The 21,290-nt window shown below is 47.1% G+C and overlaps 1 protein-coding gene across 1 annotated transcript in view; it reads left to right on the forward strand.

The window, feature by feature from the left end:
* The first annotated feature begins 7,627 nt into the window (after window positions 1-7,627).
* The window catches only part of LOC122559883 (double-strand-break repair protein rad21 homolog), a 151,539-nt gene continuing 137,876 nt past the window's right edge, over window positions 7,628-21,290 (forward strand). Inside the window, exon 1 of the mRNA XM_043709990.2 lies at window positions 7,628-7,754. The gene's annotated coding sequence lies outside the window, so the exon portion shown is untranslated. The remainder of the gene's footprint in view (window positions 7,755-21,290) is intronic.

Consider the following 21,290-nt stretch of genomic DNA (forward strand, 5'->3'; position numbering starts at 1 on the left):
TGGCCACCATGAAGCCTAAGGCCTCTGACGCACCCTTTTCTTGCCCAGGGCACATGCCATCAACATTACAGACAATAGGTTGAAATGTGGCCTCTGCAAGTGCAATGTTGGAAGAGACAACCTGCAGGATTTTGTCAGACCTAATGTTCACTTTCCCTTCTCACTTCTACCTCAACCTTTAAAAAAAATGACTTGTAGAGATTGGATGGGTCTCATTTGCTCTTTATAAAGCAGCCCAATCTGTAAAGAATTTGTCATTTCTACTTATGTTTTGAGTGAGTAATAATCCTGTTTCTCAGTTGCATGCTAACATGCTTGGTTAGTTTTTACTGCTTGTAGAACAAACACTGGTAATACATAAACATGTTACTATAGTAACATATCACTATAGTAACTGTATTTGCATATCAACATTGACTGGTGGGTCACCAGAAAGCAGAGTTAGTCTCATGTAATGCAAACAAGCTGTCATAGCAAGTGAACAAATACTCTGTATTTTCCTTAATCAAACCAGTTTTTATTACGGGTGTGTTATAGGTGTTGCCATCAAGCGTCTGAATTTTGCAAAAAAGCTATGGGATCTTGTTCGTTTACATTCTCTGCCTGCAGCAATGAAGTATGACCGTGTAAATATGCAACCAGAGAAGTATTAAGTTAGTTGGAACAAATAGTGGAAATACTTGAACCTTTATCTATTAACATGACATCTCCTACTTTGAACCACTGCCAGACATTGAAATCTCACACTGTTATGTGTTTGCAACTTACCTTCTGAATGTTACAGTGCTATTAAGGTACAAAAAACGAACCATTCAGCCAAGTATTTCATGCTGGCGTTTATGCTCCATATGAACCTCCACCCATCCCTCTTACCTGACTTTATTAGCATAATGCCCTATTCGCTTCTGTTGCACATGTCTAGCTGTCCCATAAATGCCTTAATATCGAACTTAACTGCTCTTTGGAGGATGGAAAAGGAAGTTTCTCCTAAATTACCTTTGGAACTTGTTAGTCACTGTTTTACACTTAATGGTCCCTATTTTCAGACACCTCATAAACTTAATCATTTTTAAAAATTCAATTCAATAATCTTTTGAGAAGTTTATACTTGCCCAGTACTTGTCAGGTTGATATATTATAAAGAATGGGAGAACGAAATGCAACTATCAAAGCATATCCTCTTCCTCCTCCTCCTCCTCCTGCTCCTCGGATGCTGCCTGACCTGCTGTGCTTTTCCAGCACCACTCTAATCTAGACTCTGGTTTCCAGCATCTGCAGTCCTTGTTTTTACCTAGCTGTCAAAGCAAGCACAGTTCCATCATTGCATAATCATGTTTCTTTATCATCAAAAAAGGAAGAGAAGGTTATGGGCAGAAAGTGGGGGAATGACACCAGGTAAATGTTCCAACTTCACCTTAATTAATCCTTGGTATTTTCTGGAAAAATAAATAAGACAACTGTTGAGTTTTGAACTATCCAGGAGAATTTGGATCAAAATCCCAGAACCCCATAGCTAAATATTCTTCATTTTGCAAACTCCAACATTTTCGGAAGATAGTTCAGACCTTCTCAAAGGCAATTGGAATGAACTCCAATCTTCCCAGTAACACCTGCACTCCATGAATGAAAATAAATTACCTATTTTTCTCAGTAAACTTCCTCATTGCTAATGTATCTCTTTAAACCAGCTGTAAATTGTGTGAAATCCATACTTTCTCGACAACTAACTAACCTCTCAGTGATGTTTCCATAATATAATTATTCGAGGAGAAAGTGAGGGCTGCAGATGCTGGAGATCAGAGCTGAAAATGTGTTGCTGGAAAAGCGCAGCAGGTCAGGCAGCATCCAAGGAACAGGAGAATCGACGTTTCGGGCATAAGCCCTTGGCAACATGACGGTTGGAGGAAGAGCTCCTCATCTTCTGCCTGGGAACCCTCCAACCACAAGGGATTGAACTCAGATTTCTCCAGTTTCCTCATTTCCCCTCCCCCCACCTTGTCTCAGTCAAATCCCTTGAACTCAGCACCGCCTTCCTAACCTGCAATCATCTTCCTGACCTCTCCGCCCCCACCCCACTCCGGCCTATCACCCTCACCTTGACCTCCCTCCACCTATCGCATTTCCAAAGCCCCTCCCCCAAGTCCCTCCTCCCTACCTTTTATCTTAGCCTGCTGGACACACTTTCCTCATTCCTGAAGAAGGACTTATGCCCAAAACGTCGATTCTCCTATTCCTTGGATGCTGCCTGACCTGCTGCGCTTTTCCAGCATAATATAATTATTGCAAAGTATAATTCTACTTGTAAATATCTGTGAATTTTAACAAAGGTACTTTGTTGTTCCAAACAATGCATGTGAATGCATGCTGAATACTAAAGTGTACCTTGCAGACCGACTGTGAATCTATGTTTGCAAGATTGATTCCTTTAGTAAGGACTTTAGTTCTCTGAATCCTGCACATTTTAAACAATTTATCAAAAAACTCTCCCAGAGCTCACTCATTAGAACTGATTTAGTTCCAACCCCAATACGCTCAACAGAATCTTCTCCTGGTCAAGTGTAGAAAAACGTCCCATGGTGCAGAGATGTTTTTTTGTACCCTGGCCATGCATCACCCATCATATCAGGCAGGGAAGTGCCACCTCTTACTCCTTGCATCCACTTTGTACTTCAACAGTCTTTTACTTTTGCTTTTCCCACTAGTTGGGGTCATGATTCACAAGAGAAATCTTCATTTCTTATGGTCTCTGGATCTTCTCTGTGGAGGCCTCTTCCTACAGATTCTCTTGGATTGAGTCCATCCATCTCCTTCTTAGTTTCCCTCCCTTCCTCTTTTCTGATAAGACCCATTTCAACTTCTTTCTCATTACACAACCTTTCAGTCTTCATTAGATGCAGCAGTCTCCATCCCAGTCTCCTCAGCTGAGCCTCCTTCACCCCTTCAGTCACTCTGACTTTCTCCAGGAATCTGGACTCTGAGCCAGTTCTCTTCTGGAGACGTGACAGATCAAACACAATATCTTCATCCCTCCCGCATCTACCTTTCTTTCTTTCATTTTATTCAAAGGCTGGCTGCAGGCAGGTCTTAAAATCTCTCTCCTTTATCAAAGCTGGCAACTTTCCATTGCAGTGCATGCTAGCTGGCAGTCTCTGTTTATTCTATGCCACAGCTATCTGATGTGTGAACTCTGCCACCTGTTGATCATTTTCCTGGATAATCAAGCCCAGGTAATTCAATTTGATCGTTTGGCATGCTTCTGTTCCAGCAATGGTCACAGAGACACTACATCCTGGCTGGTCTGTAATGACCATTATGGATACATGGAGTTCTAGCTGTGTTTCTTTTGCCCATTTATTTTCAAGATTGTTTTTCTATTGGTTTCCACTTGCCTGACGTTTTTCAATGATTTTGGCAATGACTGTCACATTATCTGCATGTTGTGTGTTGGACCTGCTATGATCTCCTTTGACCCAAATCAAAGATGATGATGAACAAAGATGGGTCGAGGACTGACATTTGGTCAACTCCAACTTTTACCTCAAATATTCTTGAGTTGTCAGCATTACTCACCAACAATTGGCAGCTCTTATTTATAGGCAAAAGTGAGGATTGCAGATGCTGGAGATTAGAGTCAAGATTAGAGTGGTGCTGGAAAAGCAGGTCAGGCAGCATCTAAGGAGCAGGAAAATTGACGTTTTGGGCAGGAGCTCTTCATCAGGAAAGAGCTCCTGATGAAGGGCTCCTGCCCAAAATGTTGATTTTCCTGCTCCTTGAATGCTGCCTGACCTGCTATGCTTTTCAGCACCACTCTAATCTTGACTCTAGTCCTTATTTATATCTTCAATCATCCTGACATAGTTCTCCAATATCCTTCTGTATCTCAGGTGTTCTAAGATCTTTCTCATTGGTACCTGGTTAGATGCTTTTTCCACATCAAGGAAGACCAGGTGTAAATCCTTTTGTTGCTTGTGATAGCTCTTCATCAATTTGCGCCAAGCAAAAATTGTTTCAGTGTTGCTTCTTGCTGGCATGAAGACAAAATGCCCATCATTGGATAGAAGTTGACCACATGTGCCCACACTTCGAGGGTATGGGACATCAAAATGACTCTGCAATAGTTTCTGCACTGTTGAACATCTCTTTCAATTTGAAATTGGCACTGGAATATTGTCCCCATTCATTTGCCAACTGGTCTTTGCCATACCACTTTGAAGGGATGAACAAGGCACTGATGCCCATGTCACCAAGCATCTTAAAGGAATCCTCCCCTTCGATCCTGTTGGGCAGCAGTACCTTTCAATGTTTCACGTAGTCTAGCAATACTCACACTTTCATTCTTCTGATGTCGGCCACTGGAGAGGCAGGAGTTGCTCTTTGCTTGAGAGCTCCTTGAAGACTACATTTTTTTCATTATACAACCAAGGAATCGGTTAGCTCAGTTAACCAGTAAGTGGTGCCAACAGTGCATTCAGTTCCCACCAGTTGATATACCCATAGAGGACTCTCCATCTCAACCTGTGCCCTCACCTGGAGTATGGTGGCCCTTAGATTAAATTACCACCAGCCATCTCTCTCCAATGACTGAGGAGCCCAGTAGTCTGATAAGACTATGGCAAACTTACTCCTCGATGAACATCATTCTTGTGGTCTAGTGGGATTGTAGTCATCACTCCCACAAATATTTTTCAACAGCTTATTCATGGAATGTGGGTTGAAGTTTAAATTTATCCAAATACCAATTTAACCATGATATGTACAGCTGGGCTTGCATCAAAGCAGCAAAGATATACCAATATTATTTAGTAAAGACAATTTTAAAATGACAATTTTTGAACAAACCTGATGTCAAAAGTAGAACTTTCTTCTATATGTTCATTGGATGTGGACTGCTGCTTGCCCATCCCCAAATGCTCTGATGAAAGTGATGTTGAGCGGCCTTCTCAAGCTGCAGCACTGAATTGATGGGCCGTTGGGGGGTGGTGTGGAGATTGGGGGTGGGGGAGTGTAGTGTTATTGGTGGAGTGGAGGACACATATACATTGCTGTCAAGAACTGAGTTCCAGGAAATTTACCTCATGATACTAAAAGAATAGTGATCTAGTTCCAAGCCAGGATGATGTGTGCCTTGGAAACAAACTTGCCCAGTAGTGGTGTTTGCCTTCATTAACTACATTTGTCTTTCTAGGTGGCAGAAATCATGGTTTTGGTAGGTGCCTTGGAGGGAGCCTTGGTGAGTGGTTATGGTGCATCGTGTAGATGGTACACACTATTGGAACTTTGCATTGGTGGTGGACGGAGTGGATATTGAAGGTGTTTTATGCAGTGCCAATGAAGTTGTCTGCGTATGTCCTGGATAGTGTCAAGTTACTTGAGTGTTAAAGATGCAGTTATTGAGGTACATTGACTGTATTCAATCACACAGCTGACTTGTCACTTATAGATTGTGCACAGGCTTTAGGAAGTTAGGAGATGAGTTACTTAATGCTGAATGCCCAGTTCCTGACCTGCTATTGTGGTTATGTCTCGTCTAGTTCAGTTTCGAGTTAATTATAGTTGATTGTGCTGGATTCAATGATGGTCATGTCATTGAATGTCAAGGGGATATAGTTTAATATCTCTTGTTGGAGCTGGTAATTGCCTGGCACTTGTGTGACACAAATGCTATTTACCTCCTAACAACACAAGTCTGAATGTTGTTCAAGTGTTACTGCATTTGGACATTAACTGGGAAAAGATTTCAAACATTGTACAATCATCATTGAACTTCTGAAATGGAGGAAAGGTCCTTTATAAAGTATCTGAAGATGGCAGGCCAAGGACACTGACAGAGGAACTCTTGCTGAGATGTTCTCTGGTGTGAGATAACTGACCTCCAACAACCCGATAAGTCTTCCTATGCAATAGGTCTGTCTCCAAATAGTACAAATTATCCCCTGATTCATTGATGCCAAAAGATTATCCCAATCTAAGTAGTTATCTTTCATATCTGTCAGAAAATACAGGAGGATATAGATAGACTGGAGAGTTGGGTGGAAAAGTGGTGGATGGCTTTCAATCCAGACAAATGTGAGGTGATGCATTTAGGCAAGTCTAATTCTAGAGCGAATTATACAATGAATGGAAGAGCCTTGGGAAAAGTTGTTGGGCAGAGAGATCTGGGAGTGCAGGTCCATTGTACCCTGAAGGTTGCTGCACAGGTGGATAGAGTGGTCAAGAAGGCATAGAGTATGCTTGCCTTCATTGGATGGGGTATTGAGTGTAAGAACTGGCAAGTCATATTAAAATTGTACAAGACATTGGTTCGGCTGCATTTAGAATATTGTGTATGGTTCTGGTCGCCACATTACCAAAAGGATGTGGACGCTTTGGAGAGGGTGCAGAGACAGTTTACGAGGATGTTGCCTGGTATGGAAGGTGCTAGCTATGAAGAGAGGTTTAGTAGGTTACGTTTATTTTCACTAGAAAAAAGGAGATTGAGGGGGGACCTAATTGAGGTTTACAAAATCATGAAGGGTATAGACAGGGTGGATTGAGACAAGCTTGGAGGGCTGAAGGGCCTGTTCCTGGGCTGTAAATTTTCTTTGTTCTTCTTTATATTTTAATTATCTTTTAAATATTTTGCTTCCTAGGATATGGGTGATATTTGCAATGAATAGGTGACATTCATTGATCATTCTTAATTGCCCGATAAAGGCTGGTGGTGGATTTTCTTCGAAACCTCTGCATTGTTTGTCGAGATAAGGGTGTTTGTGACTTCAAGAGAAAATTTACAGGTGAAAGGTGTTCACATGACATACGCACTTTTTAAAAAAGAGCTTGTAGTTTTAGTTATTGTAAAAATAATAACCTGCTCAGCTTCTTTCACCATCTCCTGGCACAAGAGGAGGGATGGGACTTGGAGAGGTGGTGGAGGGGGTTTGGGGAGCTAGTGGAGGGGTATGGGGAGGGGGTATGAGGAGGGGGTTTGGAGAGTTGGTGGAGGGGTATGGGGAGGGGATTTGGCAGGTTGATGGAAGTTGTTTGGAGAGCTGGTGGAGGGTTGTGTGAAGGGTGTTTGGAGAGCTGGTGGAGGGGTGTGTGAAGGGAGTTTGGAGAGCTGGTGGAGGGGGTATGAGGAGGGAGTTTGGAGGGCTGGTGGAGGGGGTATGAGGAGGGAGTTTGGAGGGCTGGTGGAGGGGGTATGAGGAGGGAGTTTGGAGGGCTGGTGGAGGGGGTATGAGGAGGGAGTTTGGAGGGCTGGTGGGGTTTGGAGGGGTTATGGGGAGGGGTTTTGGAGAGTTGGTGGAGGGGTTTGGAGAACTGGTGGAGGAGCGTGGGGAGGAGGTTTGTAGACATGGTGGAGGGGGTATGGGGAGGGTTTTGGAGGTCTGGTACAGGGGGTTTGCGGAGCTGGTGGAGGGGGTATGTGGAGTGGGTTTGGGAGAAGGTTTGGAGAGCTGGTGTAGGAGGGAGATGGAGGAGGAGCAGCAGTTGAACTAGTGGAGATGGGCGGGGTGTAGGGAGGGGCGTGGCGCTGCCACGTGGCCGTTTCGAACGCTTTGCACCAACCGCCTCCCGCGCGATTCTAACGGTCAATGAGCCGCGTGCCAGCTCCCCCGCCCACGGTGAGAAGGGCGCGCGGGTTTGGCGCGAAACTGCAGACGGGCTGTCCGCATGAACGAGCCGTAGAGCCGAGTGAACCGAGCAACAAACAGCCAGAGTAAATCCCAACCGGGGACTGCAGTGATTGTGGCTGTTTTACTCCGAGTGATAAGGTGACGAGCATTGCTGAAAGGCGCGATACGACGCTTCTCTCGCACCCGGGTCTGGGGGGGATGTGAATTAACCTGGCAGCCATTGCACATGCAAACAGGTTCTGGAAGGGGGATCAGTGAAAGGAATTTAAACATGTGATGGGGAATCTGGCCCCTTACCAAGTCTTGTACCAAACTCGGTCGAGCTCCTCCATCTATCACTTGCAACAGTGATGATAGATGCAATCAATTGCCATTCACTGAAAACGCAAACTTGATTTTAACTTTAACCTTGGGATTTGCATCGTGCTTCCTTAGCCATTCTCGTGTAAGCCTATTGTTCAGAGCACAACAACAAAGCTCATCATTGCAAACTTTGGTTACGTCTGACGGAGGTAAACACATTTGGGTAGAGAGAGTCACTGCCCTGGACACTACAGTTACAGGGTCAATGTCCCAGGTACCAGACGGGGTGGCGGTTACACGGTCGATGTCCCGGGGGGAGAGGGTGTCGGTGGGGGTTACAGAGTCAGCATCCCTGGATACCAGGGCAGGAGGGGAGGTGGCAGGGTCAGTATCCCAGAAACCAGGATGGGAAGGGGTTATAGGGTCAGTAGTTGAAACTTTATTGCTGGAACAGCACAGCAGGTCAGGCAGCATCCAGGGAACAGGAGATTCGACGTTTCGGGCACAGGCCCTTCTTCAGGAATGAGCAGAGAGTGTTCAGCAGGAGAAGATAAAAGGTAGGGAGGAGGGACTTGGAGGAGGGGCGTTGGAAATGTGATAGGTGGAAAGAGGTCAAGGTGAGGGTGATAGGTCGGAGTAGGATGGAGGCGGAGAGGTCAAGAAGAAGACTGCAGGTCAGGAAGGCGGTGCCGGGCTGGAGGGATCCGGCTGAGACAAGGTGGGGGGAGGGGGGATGAAGAAACTGGTGAAGTCCAAGTTCATCCCCTGTGGTTGGCGGGTTCCCAGTCGGAAAATAAGACGCTCCTCCTCCGACCGTCGCGTTGTTGTGGTCTGACGATGGATGAGTCCAATGACCTGCATATCCTCGGTGGAGTGGGAGGGGGAGTTGAAATGCTGTGCTACAGGTTGGTTGGGTTGGTTCGTCCGGGTGGCCCAGAGGTGCTCTCTGAATCGCTCCGCAAGTAGGCGGCCTGTCTCCCCAATATAGAGGAGGCCACACCGGCTGCAGCGGATGCAGTAGATGATGTGGGTGGAGGTGCAGGTGAATCTGTGGCGGATATGGAAGTTTCCTTTGGGGCCTTGGAGAGAAGTGAGGGGGGAGGTGTGGGCGCAAGTGTTGCACCTCCTGCGGTTGCAAGGGAAGGTGCCGGGAGTGGAGGTTGGGTCGGTGGGGGGTGTGGATCTGACAAGGGAGTCGCGGAGGGAGTGGTCTCTACGGAAAGCTGATAGGGGAGGGGAGGGAAATATATCCTTGGTGCTGGGGTCTGTTTGGAGGTGGCGGAAGTGACGGCGGATGATGCGCTGTACATGGAGATTGGTGGGGTGGTAGGTGAGGACCAGTGGGGTTCTGTCCTGGTGGCGGTTGGAGGGGCGGGGCTCAAGGGCGGAGGAGCGGGAAGTGGAGGAGATGCGGTGGAGGGCACCGTCGACCACGTCGGGGGGGAAATTGCGGTCCTTGAAGAAGGAGGCCATCTGGGTTGTGCGTTTTTGGAACTGGTCCTCCTGGGAGCAGATGCGGCGGAGTCGAAGGAATTGGGAGAATGGGATGGCGTTTTTACAGGGGGCAGGATGGGAGGAGGTGTAGTCCAGGTAGCTGTGGGAGTCGGTTGGTTTATAGTAGATGTCCGTGTTGATTCGGTCGCCTGAGATAGAAACAGAAAGGTCTAGGAAGGGGAGGAAGGAGTCCGAGACTGTCCAGGTGAATTTGAGGTCGGGGTGGAAGGTGTTAGTGCAGTGGATGAACTGTTCAACCTCCTCGTGGGAGCACGAGGTAGCGCCGATACAGTCATCAATGTCGCGAAGGAAAAGATGGGGGGTGGGGCCAGTGTAGTTGCGGAAGATGGATTGTTCCACATACCCTACGAAGAGGCAGGCATAGCTGGGGCCCATGCGGGTGCCCGTGGCTACTCCTTTTGTTTGGAGAAAGTGGGAGGATTGGAAAGAAAAGTTGTTCAGGGTGAGGACCAGTTCGGTCAGTCGAAGGAGGGTGTCGGTGGAAGGGTACTGGGTGGTACGGCGGGAAAGGAAGAAGCGGAGTGCTTTGAGTCCTTCGTGATGGGGGATGGAGGTGTACAGGGACTGGATGTCCATGGTGAAGATGAGGCGTTGGGGACCGGGGAAGCGGAAATCCTGGAGGAGGTGGAGGGCGTGGGTGGTGTCACGAACGTAGGTGGAGAGTTCTTGGACTAATGGGGACAGGACCGTGTCGAGGTATGCCGAGATGAGTTCGGTTGGGCAGGAGCAGGCTGAGACGATGGGTTGTCCGGGGCAGTCAGGTTTGTGGATTTTGGGCAGGAGGTAGAAACGGGCGGTGCGGGGTTGTGGGACTATGAGGTTGGAGGCGGTGGATGGGAGGTCCCCTGAGGTGATGAGGTTATGGATGGTCTGGGAGATGATGGTTTGGTGGTGGGGGGTGGGGTCATGGTCAAGGCGACGGTAGGAGGAGGTATCTGCGAGCTGGCGTTTGGCCTCAGCCGTGTAAAGGTCAGTGCGCCAAACTACTACTGCGCCTCCCTTGTCAGCTGGTTTGATGGTGAGGTTGGGGTTGGAACGGAGGGAGTGGAGGGCTGCGCGTTCCGAGGGTGAGAGGCTGGAGTGGGTGGGAGGGGTGTGGGAGTTCAGGTAGCGGTTAATATTGCGGCGGCAGTTTGCTATGAAGAGGTCGAGGGCAGGTAGGAGGCCAGCACGGGGTGTCCAGGTGGACGGGGTGTGTTGGAGGTGGGAGAAGGGGTCGTCAGAGGGTGGGCGAGAATCTTGATTGAAGAAGAAGGCACGGAGGCGAAAGCGGCGGAAGAATTGTTCGATGTCACTCCGTGTATTGAATTCATTGACCCGAGAACGTGTGGGAACGAAGGTGAGACCTCTGCTGAGGACTGATCTTTCATCCTCAGAGAGGGGCAAGTCTGGAGGGATGGTGAACACACGGCAGGGCGGGGAGCTAGGACCTGGTGTGGGACTGGAGCTGGATGTGGGGGCGGGGTTAGGCCTGGGGGTGGGGACAGAGGTCGGCGTGGGGGCGGAGTTGGACATGGTGATGGAGACGGGCGGGGTTGGGCGCGGTGACGGAACTCGGCCGGGGGGCGGAGTTAGGCGTGGTGGCGGAACGCGGCGTGGGGGCGGAGTTAGGCGCGGTGACGGAACGCAGCCGGGGGCGGGGTTAGGCGTGGTGACGGAACGCGGCGGGGGGGCGGGGTTCGGCGTGATGACGGAACGCGGCGGGGGGCGGAGACACATGCGGCGATGTGGTCCAAATGTAGGTTGCTGACGTCACTGGGGGCGGAAGTAGCTGCGGCGACCACGGAGACAGAGTTCTTCCCCATAGCCGCGGAGGTCGCCAATCTGTTGGCGATTGTCTTCATGACGATCGCAGAGCAGGTTGTCTGTGCGGCGATCCCGGAGGCGGTTGTTTGGGCCGCGATCATGAAGGTTGCGAGGTCGGTGAGGGCGGAACATGAAGGTTGCGGGGGCGGTGGGGGTCCCTCCAGACTTGCCCCTCTCTGAGGATGAAAGATCAGTCCTCAGCAGAGGTCTCACCTTCGTTCCCACACGTTCTCGGGTCAATGAATTCAATACACGGAGTGACATCGAACAATTCTTCCGCCGCGTTCGCCTCCGTGCCTTCTTCTTCAATCAAGACTCTCGCCCACCCTCTGACGACCCCTTCTCCCACCTCCAACACACCCCGTCCACCTGGACACCCCGTGCTGGCCTCCTACCTGCCCTCGACCTCTTCATAGCAAACTGCCGCCGCGATATTAACCGCTACCTGAACTCCCACACCCCTCCCACCCACTCCAACCTCTCACCCTCGGAACGCGCAGCCCTCCACTCCCTCCGTTCCAACCCCAACCTCACCATCAAACCAGCTGACAAGGGAGGCGCAGTAGTAGTTTGGCGCACTAACCTTTACACCGCTGAGGCCAAACGCCAGCTCGCAGATACCTCCTCCTACCGTCGCCTTGACCATGACCCCACCCCCCACCACCAAACCATCATCTCCCAGACCATCCATAACCTCATCACCTCAGGGAACCTCCCATCCACCGCCTCCAACCTCATAGTCCCACAACCCCGCACCGCCCGTTTCTACCTCCTGCCCAAAATCCACAAACCTGACTGCCCCGGACGACCCATCGTCTCAGCCTGCTCCTGCCCAACCGAACTCATCTCGGCATACCTCGACACGGTCCTGTCCCCATTAGTCCAAGAACTCCCCACCTACGTTCGTGACACCACCCACGCCCTCCACCTCCTCCAGGATTTCCGCTTCCCCGGTCCCCAACGCTTCATCTTCACCATGGACATCCAGTCCCTGTACACCTCCATCCCCCATCACGAAGGACTCAAAGCACTCCGCTTCTTCCTTTCCCGCCGTACCACCCAGTACCCTTCCACCGACACCCTCCTTCGACTGACCGAACTGGTCCTCACCCTGAACAACTTTTCTTTCCAATCCTCCCACTTTCTCCAAACAAAAGGAGTAGCCATGGGCACCCGCATGGGCCCCAGCTATGCCTGCCTCTTCGTAGGGTATGTGGAACAATCCATCTTCCGCAACTACACTGGCCCCACCCCCCATCTTTTCCTTCGCTACATTGATGACTGTATCGGCGCTACCTCGTGCTCCTACGAGGAGGTTGAACAGTTCATCCACTACACTAACACCTTCCACCCCGACCTCAAATTCACCTGGACAGTCTCGGACTCCTCCCTCCCCTTCCTAGACCTTTCTGTTTCTATCTCAGGCGACCGAATCAACACGGACATCTACTACAAACCAACCGACTCCCACAGCTACCTGGACTACACCTCCTCTCATCCTGCCCCCTGTAAAAACGCCATCCCATTCTCCCAATTCCTTCGTCTCCGCCGCATCTGCTCCCAGGAGGACCAGTTCAAAATACGTACAACACAGATGGCCTCCTTCTTCAAGGACCGCAATTTCCCCCCCGACGTGGTCGACGGTGCCCTCCACCGCATCTCCTCCACTTCCCGCTCCTCCGCCCTTGAGCTCCGCCCCTCCAACCGCCACCAGGACAGAACCCCACTGGTCCTCACCTACCACCCCACCAATCTCCATGTACAGCGCATCATCTGCCGTCACTTCCGCCACCTCCAAACAGACCCCAGCACCAAGGATATATTTCCCTCCTCTCCCCTATCAGCTTTCCGTAGAGACCACTCCCTCTGCGACTCCCTTGTCAGATCCACACCCCCCACCGACCCAACCTCCACTCCCGGCACCTTCCCTTGCAACCGCAGGAGGTGCAACACTTGCGCCCACACCTCCCCCCTCACTTCTCTCCAAGGCCCCAAAGGAAACTTCCATATCCGCCACAGATTCACCTGCACCTCCACCCACATCATCTACTGCATCCGCTGCAGCCGGTGTGGCCTCCTCTATATTGGGGAGACAGGCCGCCTACTTGCGGAGCGATTCAGAGAGCACCTCTGGGCCACCCGGACGAACCAACCCAACCACCCTGTAGCACAGCATTTCAACTCCCCCTCCCACTCCACCGAGGATATGCAGGTCATTGGACTCATCCACCGCCAAACCACAACAACGCGACGGTCGGAGGAGGAGCGTCTTATCTTCCGACTGGGAACCCTCCAACCACAGGGGATGAACTTGGACTTCACCAGTTTCTTCATCCCCCCTCCCCCCACCTTGTCTCAGCCGAATCCCTCCAGCCCGGCACCGCCTTCCTGACCTGCAGTCTTCTTCTTGACCTCTCCACCTCCATCCTACTCCGACCTATCACCCTCACCTTGACCTCTTTCCACCCATCACATTTCCAACGCCCCTCCTCCAAGTCCCTCCTCCCTACCTTTTATCTTCTCCTGCTGAACACTCTCTGCTCATTCCTGAAGAAGGGCCTGTGCCCGAAACGTCGAATCTCCTGTTCCCTGGATGCTGCCTGACCTGCTGTGCTGTTCCAGCAATAAAGTTTCAACTTTGATCTCCACCATCTGCAGACCTCACTTTCTCCTTATAGAGTCAGTATCACAGGTACCAGAGGGGAGAGGGGTGTTTGGGGGGGGGGGGGGGGGGGGCGCGAAGGTCACAGAGTCAGCATCCTGGATACCGGGTTACAGGGAAGTCACAGGGTCAGTATCCCATACACCAGGGTCGGGAGGGTTACAGGGTCAATATCCTGGGCATTGGGAGGTTACAGGGTTAGTGCCCTGGATGCTGGTGCATTTACAGTATCAGCATTTCCAGGCACTGGTGGGGTTACAAGGTCAGCATCCCAGATACTGGGGTGTTACAAGGTCGCTGTCTGGACATGGAACTCACTGCCCTGAACACTGGGAGGTTTAGGGTCAGTTCCCTAGATATTGGGAAGTTACAGGGTCACTGCCCTGGACACTGATGAATTACAGGGTCATTGCCCTGACACTGGGGAGGGAAAGGATCTCTGCCCCAGACACTGGGAGGTTATCGGGGTCACTGTCCTGGACATGGGGGAGTTACATGTTGAGTGCCCCCTGGCATTGCTAGGACCAGGATCAGTGCCTTGGACACTGGGCAGGGTAGAAGGACACTGACCAAGGTGGGGGGAGGTAAGGAGGTGGGATAGCAGGATCTCTGCTCTCAGCAGTGAGGGCTTACAGGATCACAGCCCAGACTCTGTGTATGTGTGGTGGAGGAAACTTCACTACTGCTCCACATACTACTGCATGGGCGGCATTGGGAACTGGGTCGTTACCTGGCATTCTAAAGCATATATAGTCGCTGCTCCAGATTTTTGTTTGTGTAGAGTTTCAGCCATATTTTCAGTGTTGGAAAGTTTTTGCTTATGGATTGATTCGAATTTTTATTTATTATTTAGGAAACTACTGAGCACTGTAAACTCATAAAGTATGTGACTGTTTTCCTAGGAGTTCTTTTTACTCTCATGGTGTCAGTCACTAAATGTCAGACAGTTATTAAGCAGGAAACCTCTGACACTATCTCCATAGATTTTAAGTCGGGTGCCAAAATATGATTTTTCAGTTCAGTCATACAGCAATCTAACATGGCTGAGCAGATAATTTGAATCATAATTTCACTATACTACATTTTGGACAAACTATGTAAGTTATATACACAAAATGGTGTCAGGCTGTCCATTACATAGTCGTGGCTAAGACTTAAAAAAACGGTGTAATTGAAGTACATCTGAATCCCTTGATATAATAATTTCCTCCTAAGTGCTTACATGAAATGCTTAAAGTGATATGGCATATTACCGCATCAAAGCTTTTTGAAGAAAATTTCTTTGGAAATGCTGTGACTGTTATATGGGTAAATATTTAAGCTGTTTTATAATGACATTTCAATAACTTTTGATGCAGTTTTTTTTGCAATGTGGTTGAAGGTGAAAGTAATTGGAGTTCGTGTGTTCTGGTTTTTTTTTAATAGATATTTTATTGAAAATTTAACATTTTTACAAGTTTACAAATAAAAAATAAACCCAAGTATAAACATTGATATACAATTAAATCTTAAATAAATAATAAGCAAAATTTATCAAACAAAAAAACGATACCGAGAGAAAATAAACAAAACTCAACTAACTACTAATCTAACCTACAACTAACCAGAGTGTATAATTAAGTCTCTTACATTATTCAAAGAAGAGAAAAAAAAACTGACGGATAACACAGAAATTGGGTAGTGAGATACATGCTCGGAATGTATTAACATCAAATCGTAACAAAACCCGTATTCATGCGGGATTCCTCTCTCAAGGGGCCCCGGACCAGTCAGGTTCACCATCTCAATTAAATAAAAGCCCTTGTTAGGATGGCCGAAATATCTGTATTTATGTAATTCAAAAAGGGCTGCCATATTTTATGGAATAATGTGGTCTTTTGGTGGACCATATTTGTAAGGAAGTCAAGGGGAATACACTCCATGAATAATCTGTGCCAATTCGAAAGTCCAGGGAGGCCCTCAGCCACCCAGTTTACCAAAATATTTTTCCTTGCACAGAAAGAGAGAATAGAAAATAATCTCGTCCTGTGCATATCCAGGGAGGGTAAGTTCGAAAAGCCCAAAAGGGTCCACTCTAATTTCCGATCCTAAGATTTCTGTCAGAGCACTTGCTACTTTAGTCCAATATCTACGGATCTTATGACAGGTCCATAAGCAATGTACAAGGGTGCCCACCTCTATTTTACATTTGGGACACAATGGAGATGCTCCTGCCTTAAATATTGCAAATCGGTCCGTTGCTATATGGGCCCTATGAAGTATCTTCAACTGAATGGCCTGAGTTTGTTGCAGATAGTAATTCTTCTGGCATTTTCCCAAATGTCATTCCACGTTTCTATAGAGATTTCCAGTCCCAAATCCTGATCCCATGTTTTAAGCAGATTGTTCATATCTCCCGATACTACTTCATGTAATAAATGATAAATAGTGCTTACAGAAGATATCCCCATTGGCCATAGCACTCTACATTCTCTATCTGATTTATAAAGACTATCTAATAACATAGTCTTCTTCTGTGTGTCGTCTCGAATTTTGAAGTATCGAAAGAGGTCTTCATTAGGTAATCCAAATTTCTGACGCAGCTGTTCAAAAGACATCAGGACCCCTTCTTTAATTAGATCCCCTAAACATGAGAAACCCCTGGATCTCCAGAGTTTGAAAGTGACATCTGTAAGCCCCAGTTGAAATCCCCATGCTCCCACTATCGAAGCAGAGGGGGATGTTTTATGTGAGTTGCCCTCATTTTGCCGCATTATATTCCAAGCTTTAATTGTGTTTAGTATTATAGGGTTTTTACATTGATCCGTAATGATTTTCCTCTTGTCTGAAAATAAAAGGTAAATAAGTGAGCATTTTACTTGAGAAGCTTCGATGTCCAGCCAGATTGATTGCGGGTCAGATGAGACCCAATCGGCTATGTAACTTAATAGGGAACTTAACTGATATTTCCTAAAATTTGAGAAATCCAATCCTCCCCTTGCCTGTGGAAGCTGTAGCTTCTTCAGCTTAATGACGGGCCGTCAATGATTCCAAATAAAGGAACCACCAGCCATATAATTTATGTAGTGCCAGCCTTGGCAGCATCACCGGAAGCATTCTCATAGGGTATAGGAGACGGGGCAGGACATTCATTTTAATTAGTGCTATTCTACCTAGCCAGGAAATTGGAAGATCTCCCCATCACTGGAGGTCCTGCCCTTACTTCCACTCCTATGTCTTATGGTCTTATCCTTTCCAGTAAATGCACAAAGTTAGCATTGTATAACTGACCAAATACTGGGGTAATAAATATGCCTAAATATAAGAAACCCTCCAGGGACCACCGAAAGGGAAAGTGGGGTCCATCCAATAGTGGGATATACTAGCAAGGCCATCCATTGGCATAGCCTCCGATTTTAAGAAATTAATTTTATAGCCTGAAAATACGCTAAATGTATTAATAAATGGATTAAGCGAAGCACGGACATCAAAGGATTACTGAGAAATAGAAGAACATCATCTGCATAACGGGTAATTTTATGTTTACCTGTACCAATCCTCGGGGCCGTTATATTAGGATCAGCCTGTATAGCTTCTGCTAGTGACTTGATTATTAGTGTAAATAGCCATGGCAAAAAAGGACATCCCTGACGGCAGACCTTATCCACATTGAAGCTATCCGAGTCTAATCCATTGGTATCACTATACTGCTTTGGTATCACTATACAGTGTTCAGTCCCATTTGGTAAACACCTTTCCAACGCCAAAGCTTTCCAGTGTGTGAAACAAATATGACCATACAACCCTGTCGAATGCCTTTTCCGCGTGTAATGAGACTACTACACTTGGTATCTTTCCCTGATGGCAGGCTTGAATCACATTCAAAACCCTTCTAACATTATTGGATGATCTATGGCCCTTAATAAACCCCGTCTGATCCTCCTTTATGATATGTGGCAATACCCTTTCTAGCCTCAATGCTAACGTTTTAGAGAGGATTTTAAAATCTACATTTAGCAAGGATATTGGTCTGTAAGCTGCGCAGTCTTCTGGGTCCTTTTCTTTTTTTGAGGATAGGAGAGATATTCGCCTCTTTCAGCGAAGGCGGGAGACAACCCTGACTGTATGAATAGTTATACATGTCCATAAGTGGACCAGCCAATATTCCTGTAAATTCTTTATACAATTCAGCTTGAAAGCCATCTGGGCCGGGCGCCATACCGCTCTGAAGTTGCCTGATTGCATCAAGTATTTCTTGGATTGTTAGGAGAACATTCGAGACCGATACCTGTTCTGGAGTTAGGTCCGGAAAGGTCAGGTTTTTAAAAAATGACTGCATCCTCCTAGTCCTGCCTTCGCAATCCTGCAATTTATATAAATCAGAATAAAATTTTCTAAAGATTGCATTAATCCTTTTATGATCATGAGTCAGAATACCCGCACTTTCCTTGATAGACGGGATAGTTTGAGGGGCCTTCTTTTTCTTTGTGAGAAATGCTAAATATCTACCAGGTTTATCACCAAATTCATATAACTTTTGTTTTGCAAATAATATTTCCCTCTTAGCCGTTTGGGTAAGTGTGGTGTTTAGAGCTGTCCTAAGGGCCATAATCCTTTGTAATTTGATAATAGAAGGTCTGTCAGTGTATGCTGTTTCAGCCGCTTTTAAGAGAGCTTCGAGCAGACGCTGTTGTTCTCCCTTCAATTTTTTCGGAGTCGCTGAGTATGAGATGATCAAACCTCATGAGTAAGCTTTAGACATAGAACATAGAGCAGCACAGCACAGAACAGGCCCTTCAGCCCACGATGTTGTGCCGACCACTGATCCTCATGTATGCACCCTCAAATTTCTGTGACCATATGCATGTCCAGTAGTCTCTTAAATGTCCCCAATGACCTTGCTTCCACAACTGCTGCTGGCATGCCATGCTCTCACAACTGTGTAAAGAACCCGTCTCTGACATCCCCTCTATACTTTCCTCCAATCAGCTTAAAACTATGACCCCTCGTGTTAGTCATTTCTGCCCTGGGAAATAGTCTGGCTATCGACTCTATCTGTGCCTCTCATTATCTTGTATACCTCAATTAGGTCCCCTCTCCTCCTCCTTTTCTCCAATGAAAAAAGTCCGAGCTCAGTCAACCTCTCTTCATAAGATAAGCCCTCCATTCCAGGCAGCATCCTGGTAAACCTCCTCTGAACCCTCTCCAAAGCATCCACGTCTTTCTTATAATAGGTCGACCAGAACTGGACGCAGTATTCCAAGTGCGGTCTAACCAAAGTTTTATAGAGCTTCGACAAGATCTCTTGGCTCTTAAACTCAATCCCCCTGTTAATGAAAGCCAAAACACCATATGCTTTCTTAACAACCCTGTCCACCTGGGTGGCCATTTTAAGGGATCTATGTACTTGCACACCAAGATCCCTCTGTTCCTCCACACTGCCAAGAATCCTGTTTTTAATTCTGTACTCAACTTTCAAGTTTGACCTTCCAAAATGCATCACCTCGCATTCATCCAGGTTGAATTCCATCTGCCACCTCTCAGCCCATCTCAACATCCTGTCAATGTCCCGCTGCAGTCTACAACAGTCCTCTATACTGTCAACAACACCTCCAACCTTTGTGTCGTCTGCAAACTTGCTAACCCATCCTTCAATCTCCTCATCCAAGTCATTAATAAAAATTATAAAGAGTAGAGGCCCAAGAACAGAGCCCTGTGGAACACCACTCACTACTGACTTCCAGGCAGAATATTTTCCTTCCACTACCACTCGCTGTCTTCTGTCAACCAGCCAGTTCTGTATCCAGACAACTAAGTTCCCCTGTATCCCATTCCTCCTGACCTTCTGAATGAGCCTACCATGGGGAACCATATCAAATGCTTTACTGAAGTCCATATACACAACATCCACCGCTCGACCCTCATCAACTTGTCTAGTAACATCCTCAAAGAACTCAATAAGATTTGTGAGGCATGACCTGCCCCTCACAAAGCCGTGCTGACTGCCTTTAATCAAGCCATGCTCTTCCAGATGGTCATAGCGGGGTTGTTTTCCCCTGTTATTTTGTATTATTATATTTAATTATTACTTGTTGGGGTTGTAATTTTATAGTTATGTATGTTTATACATGGTATTAACATTACCAAATATTTCCAGGTGTTGGTGTGGGTCGGGGCAGGGTGCTCACTGTTAACTCTAGCTCTGTAGTATATTTGAATTTTCTTCATCGTATCGAGGAGCGCCTGGGTCAAGGGTGGGGCACTGGTTGGAAGAGGACTATTGGAAAGGAAGTGATACCCCTGGGAACAAGGGGGAAAATCTCCATTTAAATATGTTTTATATATTTTTTAATTTAGTAATAGTTTTTTATTATATCGATGTGAGTGTATTAAAGAGCCTTTATTTTTGTAAATTTTATATGCTCTATGCTCGGGATGTTCTGGATAGGGTTTCCCCTCCCGAGGGGTCTCGGACGTGCCCGGACGATTACGGTTGATCGGTCGGTTAAGTGGCGCACCTGGAATGTCAAGGGGAGTAATTCACCAGTCAAAAGGAAGAAAAGATTATCAAACCTCAAGAAAGAAAGGGTCGATATAGCTCTCCTACAGGAGACACACTTATTGGATAAAGAAGACTTGAAATTACGACAGGGTGGATTTGATCAGGCCTTTTTTTCTTCCTTCAGCTCAAAAAGTAGGGGAGTTGTTATTCTTATTTGGAAGAATTTCCCTTCCAAAATCCTAAACCAGATAAAAGACGAATCTGGACGATATATTCTGATTAAAGCCCTTATAAATGGAGAGGAATATGGATCTTAAATTTGTATTGCCCCCCCCCCCCCCGAACATCCTTTTAAATTTATAACGGAAGCCTCTCAAATTTGATGGCTCGTCATATAATTATAGGAGGAGATTTTAATTGTATTGTGGATCCAGAAACAGATAGGATTCCCAAGAGTACTGCAGGAGTATCTCCCAGATCTAGACAATTGGTGAATTTGAACAAAGAATTAGGACTAGTAGATGTATGGAGATGCCTTCATCCACAGGGCAGAGATTTTTCTTTTTGCTCCAATCCAGATAACTGTCATACCAGAATCGATATGTTTTTGGCCCCCTCGATTTTTAAAAATTCCATATCATCCTGTAAAATAGGCAGTATAGCAATTTCCGATCACGCTGCTGTATATATGGATATCAAGGCGAGGAACACTGAGACATTCCCCCGGCATTGGCGTATGGACCCCTTTCTGATGAAAGATAGCAAATTTGTAAAGTACTTCTCTCAAGAATTTAAAACTTTTTTAGAAATTAATTCAGGTATGGCTAGCAACCCATCAATGATGTGGGTGACCATCAAAGGCATTTGATAAGGTTCCTTATGATAGGCTCATTCAGAAGGTCAGGAG

This window comes from Chiloscyllium plagiosum, unplaced genomic scaffold (genome assembly GCF_037043375.1).
Source record: "Chiloscyllium plagiosum isolate Xiang-an unplaced genomic scaffold, Cpla_swu_hap1 HiC_scaffold_15, whole genome shotgun sequence".
In the NCBI taxonomy this organism is placed as follows: Eukaryota; Metazoa; Chordata; class Chondrichthyes; order Orectolobiformes; family Hemiscylliidae; genus Chiloscyllium; species Chiloscyllium plagiosum.